Genomic DNA, 13,903 nt, shown 5'->3' with positions numbered 1-13,903 from the left:
TTCTCTCAAGTTATTCCAAGGTATTTTGGTGATTTGTGATTCCATTTGAGGCTTCCACACTATTGGGGTTAAGCTCTTAAAGCTTGAAGACATCAAGCTACATCAAAAGGTATGTCATCTAACTAGAACTTTGTAGTATAGGTGCTTCATAATATGCTAGTTAGGATGAAACCTTGGAATAGTTAATATTTGCATGTATAATAGAGAAAACATAGATCCAAGGTTTATAGGGTTGCATATACACCATAGGAGTGTTAGAATGCTCAAAACCCAACATTGGTATCAGAGCCATGGGTTGTTTTCTGTTATATTGATGCAAATGTTTTAGTTTCAAGTTGGAAAAAAAAAAGAAAAAAAAAACATGACGTTTGTCAAATTTTAAGATAATTACTTGTTTTTATGAAAAACTAATTATTTGTAAAATTTGAATCATTTGCTATATGAGTTGAATTAGGTCAAATTTAGTAAAAGATAAAATGATATGATTATTTTATTAGTTTTAAAAGTTTGATCTAAAGAGTTTTTTGAAACCTCCATTAGTGATGGATATGAAAAGGTTTTTAAAAAGAAATTGATTCAAAGTTTTTTATGGAGTTACAAAACTTGGTCTTAATGTTTTAAAGAATTCCATAACTTGTTCTTAAGTTATGGAACATGAAAAGTTTCATCATAAAACAAGTATTTAACTCCATAAGTTATGGAATCCAAAAGTTTTCAAGAGTTACAAAACTTGCCCTCAAGTTTTGGAATTTGGAAAAAGTTTTTTTATGATAAAAAAAAAAGAATTGAATTCTAAAACTCTTGGGTTCATAACTTAAACAATTAATTAAATGGTTTTAATTTTGAATTTAATAATTGGAATTATGATGTTTTTATTGAATAATTCAATTAACTCTTATGGACTTTATTAATAGATAATTAAAGTGTTTAATTAAAAGAGAATTAATAATTCCATAATGACATGGTTTAAATTTAATTAAATTAAGAGCATAGTTTAATTAATAGATTAAACCACCAAGTATTTTAAATGTCTAAAATACACCCTTATATTATTATAATATTAAAAGTTTAATATATTATATGTATAAGAGCAAGTCGTCTTACCATTAGTAGGCCTCATTCACGAAGCCGGTCTATAAGGGGGGTATAAGGTTACTGCCTATAAAATGGCAGTTTAATGGGTGTCCACTCTCACCCACCACTTCCTTGACTGGTGGAGGGTCGTTAGCCGAACAGGTAGTACAAGGACTATAATTCTCCCTTCATTAAAAGTATTAATCATAAATACTAAGTAACTAAACTTTTTATAAATTCCCAATCTTAGTTACTTAGGAAAATGTGAATAAGGTGCTAATCCATGAAATTACACTTTGCACTCTGTTTAAGCTGTTAGTGGAGCGTGTGTGGTTAACCGGCACACTAACCTGGACTTAACAAGGTAGGCAAAGAGTAATTTAATGTTTATCATAGTATCGTTGGAGCGTGTGTGGTTAACCGGCAGTTCGATTGAGGGGTAAATATTAAGGGTACCAAGTATATTTGCATGGTTACTTCACACCTTGTTTTGTGATCCTCGGCATCCCAGTCACAAAACCTGAAGGGCACACTCGAGATTGAAACATGCCATTGAAAATTTCAATGAATCTCAAAAGAATCTAGGAGTCTCAAAACCAATTAAAACCTAATAATACATTTTGTTTATCTTGGTGGAAATTGGTGAATCATCATTCACCTACCTTCAAATATTTTATAGCTTGGATGACGGCATCCCTCTTCCAAGTTATAAAATAGTTTGTTGGGTCCTAGCCTTAATATATATCATATTGGGTGTTATATTAAGGACTTAAATCAACTTTACGTGAATTTCTCCCATTGTTGATGTCTGGTTTAGACAACAATGATCTTCCCAAACCAAGCTTTCCTAATGAATATGACTTCCCGAGTTTGGCTCATGGAAGTCATACTTCTCTTCCTCCACCTCCTCCAATTATTCTCCCTAACCCACAAGTTCGAGGTTAATCAAGCCCTAATGGTAAGCAAGGTCTATGTGTGATCACATCTTAGAGATGAAGTCACATATTGACAAGCCGGGAGAGTTGGGTGTCAAAGTCTTGAGAAAGTCGGATGTTCAATCACTTTCTAAGTCACATAGTGAGTTCCTTTGGGACTACTATGAAACAGATTATGACATGAACCTTAATGATCATATCTATTTGCTTGGTGCTGCTGAATCAGCAATGATTTGGAACGATAGTAAAGCAAATTTGATTAGAAGATCAACTTCCCAAAAACTTTATGGACAGTGACAATGGTGACACTGGAAATTTAGAAAAAGCATTCTCTTCCAATGGAAAGGGATTGGCCATAGTCAACCCGGTTGACCAAATGGTAAAGAGAAAGGCTAAGTCTGAGATAGTCCCATTACGAAAAGGTCCATATGTTTATTTTGCCAAAGGAAGGGGCGTTGATTGCAAAGCTGCCAAATTTACCTAAGGATGTTAAAGTCAATAAGTTTGACTCTACATCAGGTAGAGCCCATTATCTAACTCTGTTAAGTTCTATTCTGAGATCCTCATTACATGATGTAACTGGGTCACATGTTGATGTTTTAAGAATCAAAGAATAGAGAGAAATCTTAAAGGAAGTATATGCTGATTCTGATCGCGAAGGTGGATTTCGATCGCATCAGAATTTTGAGCAGTTGCTTAAGAAGTTATGATATATTGTTAAGGAATAGATAACAACAATTTTCCATGTGGATTGTAAGGATAAGTTTTTCCGCAAAGTTTTAAAATAAAAGAAAATTGTTTAATTTTATTTATTTGAAGTATCCTTACAATGGCATTTGTGGAAAATTGTTGCTTATATGATTCCACTGACAGCAATATTGGAAAATGGATTTGATTCTTTTATTTGTGGTAGTGTCTAAATTTACCAAATCAGGAAAGTTCCTCATCGCCCAAGTTTCAATTGGACCGAAACGTGGAATCATGCAAGTTGAATAGTATGATGAATGAGAACTTTCAAGCATTGGAAAATCAAGACTAATTACTTGTTCACATGGATGTGTGAGTCAAGTGAAGGACTAAAGGGATCGAGTACACATTCTTGTGCACTGGTCATGTCCACCACAAAGCTCGTTAAGACTATTTGATTTACTAAAGTTTAGTAAATATGGTTATACTTACAAGTTTAAGTATAATTCTGAAACATTGGAAAAGTCTCAATGTATGGCAGAACGAATGGGAAGAATCAAATTAGGCAGAAAGATAAAAGTTTCTCAAATATGAAAAGATGGGAGAGTACTTTAGTATCATGTTTGTGATCATCTTAATGATTTAGAAATCATATCACAATTAGTCCTCTAAAGGTCATCTTAGTGCATTCTTATGACTAAGAAGAGGAGTCATGAATTGTTGAAATGGTTAAATCAGGAAGATGATTCATACTTCGTTCCAAAACAATTCTTAGAGTCATACTCCAAGATTGTAACTTGAGTTACATATCTTAAAGAAAGGGTTAAAACACTTGTCAAATGTAAGAGTAAAAGTGTCCTACTCTTGTACATTTGAAATTGGTAAGTTGTGATGTTTTGGATAAAACAAAGACCAACTAAGGCCAATTGTGTGAAGTGTCTATCTTGATAAATAATCCGCACTATCTCTTGAATATTTGGCAAGATAGTCTTATATGTCAAGAGGATAGTGGGAGTCTTAAAGATCCTAAAAAGAATTTCAAGAACTAATCAAGAATAAAACCTGAGGTTCTTCACTAGCACACGACTTGAGGTTTATAACCTATCGTGTTGACATATTTTGTGCCCATTCCAGTTAAAGTTGGCTTTGCATAGGAGTTTTGAAAGTTCTCAATTAGTTGCATAACAACTTGGAAGCAATGGCAGACCCTGTACTGCCAGGTGGCAAGAAGTTAAGATTGCATAAGTTCAGTCCATATGAGTTTGGATTTGTCATTATCCTTGTCTTGTGACTATGGTTTTGACGATTCACATGGATAAGAACACATACACCATAAAATCTAAGGGTCATAAGGTTTCTCTCCGATTCATGAAAATGATGGTGAGGAAACACTTCCACCAAGTAGATTTGAAGCAGATGGCAAAAGGTCTAAACAATTGAGACTATGATTACGACATCCCTTTTCATAGTTCTGAAATTGTTTAGACACACATGCATGCTATCTAAGGAAAGGTGTATGATTTTGATAAAGTTTTATTAAAGCATCTCGTATCAGAAATCTGAACTTTGGTAAGAAAGTCAATAAAGTATTGATTTCTAGAAGTCCAACTGATTTCTGAGTACATGTCAAAGCTAGTGGGAGCATAAGTGTTATGCTAATAATCATCATGTTAGTGGGAGCATGATAATTATTGTTAGTGTTGCAAGTTAGCAATGTTAATTATAGAAAACAAAAGTTTCAATTCGTGAGGCTGCAGGGATTGAAAAAGTTGTTTTGCTATAATTAAGGGAGAGGATATACTTCATTTCAGTTCTAAAGGCTTAGATTGAGACCTTAATCATCTTTAGTCAAGAATATATATATATATATATATATATATATATATATGAATTTCATGTTGGATTGGTTCAACTTAAGGAAATTCTATATATTGCGTTCTCAAAATTCTATTATGATTACGGCATCCCTCTTCATAGTCAAATTTTGAAAACATGGCAAACAAAAATATTGTAGCAAAAGACTGGTCTAGAATCATGTCTTTATGTGAGATATCATGAATCGTGTACCATTTGCTTTGGGTACAGGATTGATTGCATGTGCTATAATATTTGTCATTTCTAAATTTTTCGAAATGCCCAGAGGCATTAAGAAGGGAAAAGGTCTAGAATTGGATATGACTAAAATGATTAAGCAATTGTCGAGGACAATCTGAGGTTTACCAAAGATTGTTTGCTCAGGGACAGTTGGAAGTATAGTGCTAGTTTTGGAAGGACCATATTGACATATTCTGAAAAGAAGCATCTCTTATTCAGAAGTGATAGTCAAAATGAGAATATGGAGTTGTCTCCATAGGTGGAAGTTATCTGTGTAAGATTAGAAAACTTAATGCAAGAAGCATGTCCAAAGCAATGTACTTTGAATATGAGACTTAGTTTCCATGGAGTTGATCTCCATTGGAATACCTTATAATGAATATTGACAAGTCTTTGTGAATTTGTACATATTCATTACAGGAGGTTCAGTGCATATAAGTTTAAAACCTAAACAGATTTCGATAAATGATAGGAATTTGAAATTCTCACATTTTTCGATAAGGATTTGGGAGTGTGAAATTAGAATCATTGAAATTATGTTCAATTGGTTTATTTCACAAAGTAAGGATCATAGACAAACATAGAGTGCATACTTGGTGTATGGCAAAGCTATTGTTTAAGAAAAACATAGTGTACATGCTTGGAGCATGGGACAACTAGTGTTTTTAATTCAAGTATAAAGTTGACAAAACCGAAACAATGAATAATGAGTAATCAGTATAGTGATAAATAAAAGTGTTTATTTATATTCATAGGGTTTGATACCATATTTGATTCATTTATTCTTGTGTTTCACTTTGCATGTTTTGACTTCCAGAATAACTAAGTCGCTCTTCCTGAATGATTAAGTTATTCAAACCATCCACAGTCGGTCATATATTGGAAGTAGATATGAATCAAGACTGTCATGGGTTGGTTTGTAGAGGTCCAAGTTGGTGGACAAAGTGGTGCTACAACACTCATGAGTGCTCATAAGTTCTGAGTATTGGATTCAACCCGCGCTCATTTGAATCACTTCATGGATTTTATCACGAGTGATCATGAGACGATAATATCTTATATTCTTCAAACCTAGAGATATGAGTTGTTACTATGAGTTGGTTATACATTGATTGCACGAAAACGCATTTGGTAACTCGATGTTATAAAACGTGCCTTTGTGTATGATTCAACAAGTAGTAGAACAAGCCATATGAGTCGAAGTTTATCCATTCCTTTTACCTTCTGGATAAAAGCGATATCTGTGGGCCCCTCGATGATTTAGCGATGACACATGTGAGTGCTTGGCCAAGCCAGGACTGATTTGATTTGTTCAATCAGTCAGTCATCATAAATCAAAAATTGGGAAACAACAAATGGACAGAGAGAATGATTATAATCCATGTCTCAGTCCATATGATATCTAGAATGGAGGAATATATGATCCCTTATCTAATGGACAAGTCATTGACAAGGTCAGAGTTCGACAGCGGCTTTAAGAGCTACGATTGCCAGTTAGGTTTTGAAGTCATACTCAATAATAGTGTTCGACTTATCCAAGTGGGAGACTGTTGGATTAATGTCTAAGTCCATAACTATATTTGGTATGTACTTGACCCGACCCGGCATGGTCCATTTGGGTTGCACTTCACCGGCATAATTTATATGGATAGTCTTTTGAGAATAATATATTTATGATTTATATTAATATATTATAAGTTCTAATATATTAATATGGAATCATATTATTTAATTAGTAATGATCAAGAATTAATTTAGAATTAATTAAGTGATAAAAAAGAACTAATTAAATATGGACTCTTATATATATATGGAATGGACCAAGTTCATTTAGGTTGGGCTAAGCTTTCATGGATGGTCCATGGAGCTTTTAACCCATGGATCCTATGTAAATGAAAGGTCATGGGTATTAGGGTTTACATGGATGTAACCCTAATCCTCCATAATATATAAAGGGGTCCTTGGCTCACAAAATTGGCACAAGTGTGTGAAAATAAGAGTGGGCCGATTTTAGTGTGCATACATATTCTCTCAAGTTCTTCCAAGGTGTTTTGGTGATTTGTGATTCCATTTGAGACTTCCACACTATTGGGGCTAAGCTCTTAAAGCTTGAAGACATCAAGCTACATCAAAAGGTATGTCATCTAACTAGAACTTTGTAGTATAGGTGCTTCATAATATGCTAGTTAGGATGAAACCTTGGAATAGTTAATATTTGCATGTATAATAGAGAAAACATAGATCCAAGGTTTATAGGGTTGCATGTACACCATAGGAGTGTTAGAATGCTCAAAACCCAACAAATGAATGTTGCAGATTCGGTATATCTTGTCTGAGGGCATAAAGCATCGGTAGGGGGAGTATTTTGCATTGTGACTAGGATCAGGTTGTGGGTTGTGTTAGGCCTCTTTGCCTATTCTTGTCTGATGAAGGCTTGGGGGTTTGAAGCACGACCGTAGCTCTTGGTAGGGCTTAGTAGGCTGGGAGTTGGACTCATGTTGGTATTTGGTTAGGTATTCTGGTGGATGTTTGTCAAGACCAAAGGGTGGGTCCTTGGCAATTATGGAAGTGTTGAGAGACTATAGGGTGACCCGCAACATTCATTAGGATGAGTTAGGCCATTACAGGAACGGTTTTAAGACTAGGTAAGGGTTACTTATTATAGTATGTTTTAAATCTTGTGGTTTTGGTAAGTGTTAATTGGGATGTTGACTGAGTTCCTACTAGTCGGTGGAATGATGGTCGTGTGCCTATAGGCCTACCGGGTGCTGGTCGGGAGTCTTCATGTCTGTGGATTGGGTGATGGAAAGAATGGTGAGCAACCATGAGCTTCTCGTTCCAATGGTTGGATGGTTTCACAGTGTGTCGTGAACCATCGTGGATTTCACTTATGTGTTAGGCCAACAGTTGTGTTGTGGAGATCCGTGTGTTTGGTTTGTTAGTCCTTGGCATAGTTGGGTATTTTGAGCACTATAGAATTACTACTGATGGCTTAATAGCTGACGGGTTTGGGTCAGGCTTTAGTAGTATTGTGACTTGTTGGAAAATTCACGGTTGTTTATCAGCAGTTCCTCGTGGATTTTTCTTAGTGGATCTTTATCCATTATTGCGAGAACGGTTCCGAGTGAGTTGAGTTGCTAGTTATGGAGTTTATTTTAATAATAATGGATAATCTATTAGATGGTTGTTCAAAGTTGAAAAAATTGGAAAAATGGTTGTCTGAACAGTGGACTCGGTGAGTCCCATGAGTGGACTCGACGAGTTGGGTCATTTGGTGATGAACTCGACGAGTCCAATATCCAACTCGACGAGTTGGATCATCAGGTTGCAATTTTTCTGGTTTTTGTTTGGCCAGAATTGGATTAGGATCATTGCCTTAAACTGTTTTATATCATAAAATCTGATTTTTCTGATATGGTAGTGATTATCTTCATCCAATTAAAAGATAAATGTCAAATATTAAGATAATTAGAAAGTTATATGATAAGCTAATTATTTGTATTATTTGATTTGAAATTATCTTGCTATAAGAGTTGTATTAGGTCAAATTGGTAAAAGATAAAATGATTATTTTATTAGTTTAAAATTTGATCTAAATAGTTTTGAAGAGTTACAAAACTTGCCCTAAAGTTTTGGAATTTGAAGAGTCTGATTTATGTAACATCAAACTCTTAAACACTAGTAAATTGAATAGGTTCATCAATGCAACTCTTGGTCTCGTAACTTAGAAATAAGTAAATAGTTTTAATTTTTGAAATTTTAATTTAGAACCTTGATTGTTGAACAGTTCAAATTACACCCTTATTGATTCTATTAAATTAATTAAATGTTTAGTTTAAAGAGAAAGTTAATAAATCCATAATCATATGGCTTAAATTTAATTAAATTAAAAGTCTAATTTATTAATGGAATTAAACCATCTAGTATTTTAAAAGTGTAAAATACATCATATACTAAATAAAATTAAAAGTTTAATACATTATATATGTATAAGTAAAAGGTCAGTCTTATCGTTAGTAGGCCTCATTCACGAAGCTGGTCTATAAGGGGTGTTTAAGGAAGCGGCAAGTAAAATGACCACCATTGGGTATCCACTCTTACCCACCGCACCCTTGACCAGTGGAGGGTCGTTAGCCGAACGGGTTTGATATGCCACTTAAATCATCATTAAAAGTATAATGAAATACAAAGTAACTAAACACTTTAAAAAATTCCCAATATTAGTTACTTTATGAAAATGTGAATTTGATGCTAACCCATGAAATTGCACATTAAACCTTATTGGTCAGTTAGTGGAGCATGTGTGGTTAACCGGTACACTAATGTGGACTAATGTAGGATGGCAATGGGTAGCTCGGAGATTATCATAGATCAATGGAGCGTGTGTGGTTAACCGGCACATTGATTAGGTGATAAATGTCTTCGAGAGTACCAAGCTAATTTGCATGGTTATTCACACCTTGTTTGTGATCCTCGGTATCCCAGTCACACACTTGAAGGGCATAATCGAGATTAAACATGCCATTGAAAAGTTCAATGAATCTCAAAAGAATCTCGGAATTTCAATTCAATTAAAACCTAATATTCTTTTTCGTTTTTCATGGTGGAAATTGGTAAATCGTCATTTACCTACCTTCAAATATTTTGCAATTGGATTACGACATCCTTCTTCCGACTTGTAGAATATTGTGTTGGGTCCTAGCCTTAACATTTTCGGTTTTATATTAAGAACTCAAATCAACTAACTTTAATTTCTCCCTTGTAGATGTCTAATAGTGACAATTATGGTATTCCCGAATCTTTTGGAAAAAGCATTCCTCATGAAGATGATGTTCCACGCTTCGATTAAGAAAATGGAAATCATTCTTCACTTCCTCCACCACCTGCAATTATTCTCCCTGACCCACATGTTCGTCGACTTGAAAAGTTCAAGATCACTCAAGCCCTATTCGCAAGCAAACATGAAGATGGAAAGTCTATATGTGCTCACGTATTGGACATAAAGCTACATATTGACAGGCTGGGAATGTTGGGTGTCGTGTTCCCAAGGAAGCTGGCTGTTGACTTGGCTCTTCATTCACTTCCTAAGTCATATAGTGAGTTTGTTAAAGACTACTATGTGACAGAACACGACGTGACCCTTATCGATCTTACTTATTTGCTTATTGCTTTTGAATCGGCAATGATTTGGCGCACTGGTAAAGTAAACTTGATTGGAAGATCTACTTCCCAAACTTCCATGGACATTGACAATGGCGACATTGGAAGTCCAAAAAATCTTTCTCTTTCCAATGGAAAGTGATTGGCCAATGTCAAACCGTTTGACCAAATGGCAAAGAGAAAGGCTAAGTTTATGATTGTCCCGTGTGCCATTCCGAGAGAGTCTGTTTGTTTCTATTTCCATGAGATGGGGCATTGGTTGCGAAGCTGCCGTATCTACTTGAAGGACCACAAGGATGGTAAAGTCAAAATGTATGACTCTACTTCAGGTAAGTTCACTATCTAACTCTATTAAGTTCCTACTTATAGATTCTTAATACATAATGTGATAAGATTGAATTTTGATGTATTGTAGGATCAAAGAAGAGAAAGGAAGCTTGAAAGAAGAGTAAGTTGATTCTGATCGCGAAGAGATGGATTTCGACCGCATGGTTCGATGATCAGATTTTTGAGCTGCATCTTAGGAGTTATGATAGATTGCTTAGGAATAGATAGCAACATGGTTTTCATTTGTATTTGCTTTGTAAGGACAAGTTATTCCGTACGTTATAAATAAAGAAAATTTTATTTTATTTTATATTTCCTTGCAATGGCATTTGTGAAAATTGTTGTTCATATGTTTCTATTAATAGCAATATTGAAAATAGTTTGATTCTTAGTGATATCAATTGTGGTAGTGTCGTAATTTTCTATGTAAGGAAATATTCTCTTCGTCCAAGTTTCAATTGGAAAGAAACCTGGAATCATATGATGTATGAAAATATTGGTACTTGGGAAATTAAGACTAATTCATTGTTTACATATATATGTAAGTCAAGTGAAATATGAAAGGATCTAATACACATTACTGAGTACTGGTCAGGTCCACCACAAAGGACGATAAAGTATATTCGTCATGATTTACTGAAAGTTCTAATAAATATGGTTATGCTTACAAGTTTAAGTGTAATTCTATTACCTTGAAAAATTTCAATGTATAGTAGAACGAATAAGAAGAATCAATTAGGCATAAATATGGTTATGCTTACAAGTTTAGTATCGTGTTTTATGATCATCCTAATGATTATGAAACCATATCTCAATTGATCCTCTAAGGAAACCTTAGTGCACTTGCATGACTAAGAAGAGGAATCAAGAATTGTTGAAATGGTTAAATCAAAAAGGTGAGTCATACTTCATTCCAAAATCGAGTCTTAGAGTCATACTCCAAGATTGTGCCTTGAGTGACATAATCTTAAGTAGGTTTATAACACATCATGAAATGTTAAAGGTGTCTCACTCTTGCACATTTGAAATTGATAATTGTGATGTCTTGGATAAGACAAAGACCAACTAAGACCAATTATGTGAAGTGTTTTTCTTGATAAGAACTCACACTAACTCTTGAATATTTGATTGTCGAGAAATGTTCCTTGACGGAGAATCTTCTATATCAAAAGTTCAGTGGGAGTCTTAATGGTCCTAAATTGGTTCAAGAACTAATCAACAATAAACCTATTATTTATCACTAGCATACGACTTAAGGTTTATAACCTATCGTGTCGACATATTCTTGTTTCTGTGCCTATTCCAGTTAGTTTGGCTATGCATGTGAGTTCTATGAGTTCTCATTTGAATTCATAAGGCAAAGCACCTTGATCAATGGAATGTACATTGATTTGTATAGGTGAGATGCTCAACAACATGGAAGCAATGGTAGGCCCCTTGTGATACTAGATGGCAGAAATTATGATTGAACTAGTTCAGTCCATATAAGTTTGGATTTTTCACAAACCTTGTCTTGTGATTATGACAAATTCACATGGATAGGAACACATACACCATTAAATATAAGTCGTAAAGGTTTCTCTCCACTTCATGAAAATGATTGTGAGGAAACTCTTTCACTAAGTAGATTTTAAAGAGATTACAGTTGTGTTAATTGCATTCTCAAATTCGATTATGATTACGACATCCCTCTTCATAGTTCGTGTTAGAACAAAGTTCTTTTAGGATCGTTAGATTCTATGCAAGCAAACAATTAAGAATGAAATCAAGAACACAAGAATGGCTTTGAATATGTCGAATGATTAAAACTTCAACACCTCAGAAGAGCTCGATTAAGAACTTCGACTGTAGAGGTGTTTAGGGTTACAAAACAATGAACGTAATAATCATCTAACTCTAACGTATACATGCATGCATATGTATAGTATAACCCTATTAGATAATCATGGATGGACAGGCCCAATCCGGATACAAAACATAAAGCCCATGACGCAACACAATTAAACTCAACAATCTCCCCCTTTGCGTCAATGGAACCGAAAGCTCACTTCGGTTGAGCTGCAGAAGACTTCTTTATTGTTTTGAACAGCTTCGGAATGATAGCCAACAAATGATGACGGAACGTTATGTACCACCAAAGCATGTCAGTAAAATTCTTCTTGTCAGCTTCTGAGTTCTGCTTGCACCGATGAACAATGTTAATGATGTGCTCCAAGCAGTCAGTTGAGAATAAATGTTTATCAACAAGAGCGAATAAAAATCTGTGAGCTTCGCCTTTTATAAACATCACAGTGAGATGTTTTGAATCTATTTGGCCCATCTTCATCTTATTCACATCTCCTGGTTTCGGTGTTGGCTTGATGGTCGGTTTCTTGTTCATTACTTTCGCTATTTCTTGATCCATAGCTGCAACCCCATGGATGTAAGAAGCCAACATCATCTTCAAGTGCTCCAAAATTGGTTCATATTCCCTAGGATTTGTAAGCAGAATATTGAATAATAAAATCCAATCATGAGGGTTTAGGTTTGGAAGATCTGCTAGAGATATAATCGACACCGAGTTTGCAGAGCCTCGTGTGATTTTGAAATTGACATTTACAAATCTCCCAGCAGACGTTGGTTTCAGTACGTTGACCGTGATTATTTTCTCTGCGCTCCATGTCATGTACTGAGGTTGTCCATACTTCAGATCGAAATCAATAAGCTCTCGGTCAACCTTTGGATGAGGAAAAGGAACCTCAGCAGTCGAATCAAAGCAGTGGAACGTGAATGCCTTTCGTGTGATTGGCATGTCGAACTACGAGTCCTTAGAATTATCACAGTCAAACGAAGCAACAGGTTCCAATCAATAAATACTTGGAAACTTTATAGTTTGATTGATAAGTGCCTCTTTAGTCCATAAGGGAAATAAGGCCTTCTTGCAGTTCAAGGCTTCTTCTTCTTCCTTGTTTCTCCTTTCCCTCTCCTATGCTTACCTTGCAACCTTCAAGGTTTCATCAAGCTCTTTGTCTCTCTTCTTTCGCTTGAGAGCCTCAGCAATAGTTTCACCGGATTCGTTACTGCTATTATCATCAATCTCCTTTTGCCTTTCTTGTGGACCAGAACCTAAAGGTACATTATCCTTCAGTTCGGTTGTAACTTTGACCGTCGGTTGAGCAGTTTCGGTTTCAGTCTTAACCTTCGGTTGAGGAGCACCCTCTCCCCCTTGTTTTGGAGCAACAAATTTCTCCGAAACACCCTTCATCTCGTGTAACAATGCAAGGGCAGGAAGAAGTTTTGTTGTAACATGATTCCGAATGGTCAAAGTGAGGATAGGATCATGAGCACCAAGAATGTTGGTGAGCATATCCTTCACATCCCCTGTACAGCTGCGAAAAACAGCTCTTTCGGTCTTTAACAAAGAAATTTCTTTTTCTGCTTGGACTAGCTACACCTTCTGTACTTCAACCATGGATGTTTGGCGAGCAAGTTCTTCCTTCAAAGCACTTTCTTTCGCCAAATCAGCGTGAAGAGATTCAAGTCGAGAATTCACTAAACTGATAAGTGAAGAGTTCTCGGCTTGGATGGAAGAACGCACATCCTCAAACTTTGTTTGTTCTTCTTGAAGAGACTTGGACAAAGAATCC

The sequence above is a fragment of the Lactuca virosa genome, chromosome 7, assembly GCF_052849685.1.
Source record: "Lactuca virosa cultivar CGN04683 chromosome 7, Lactuca_virosa_CGN04683_v6, whole genome shotgun sequence".
Classification (NCBI taxonomy): domain Eukaryota; kingdom Viridiplantae; phylum Streptophyta; class Magnoliopsida; order Asterales; family Asteraceae; genus Lactuca; species Lactuca virosa.
This window is presented reverse-complemented; position numbering follows the sequence as displayed.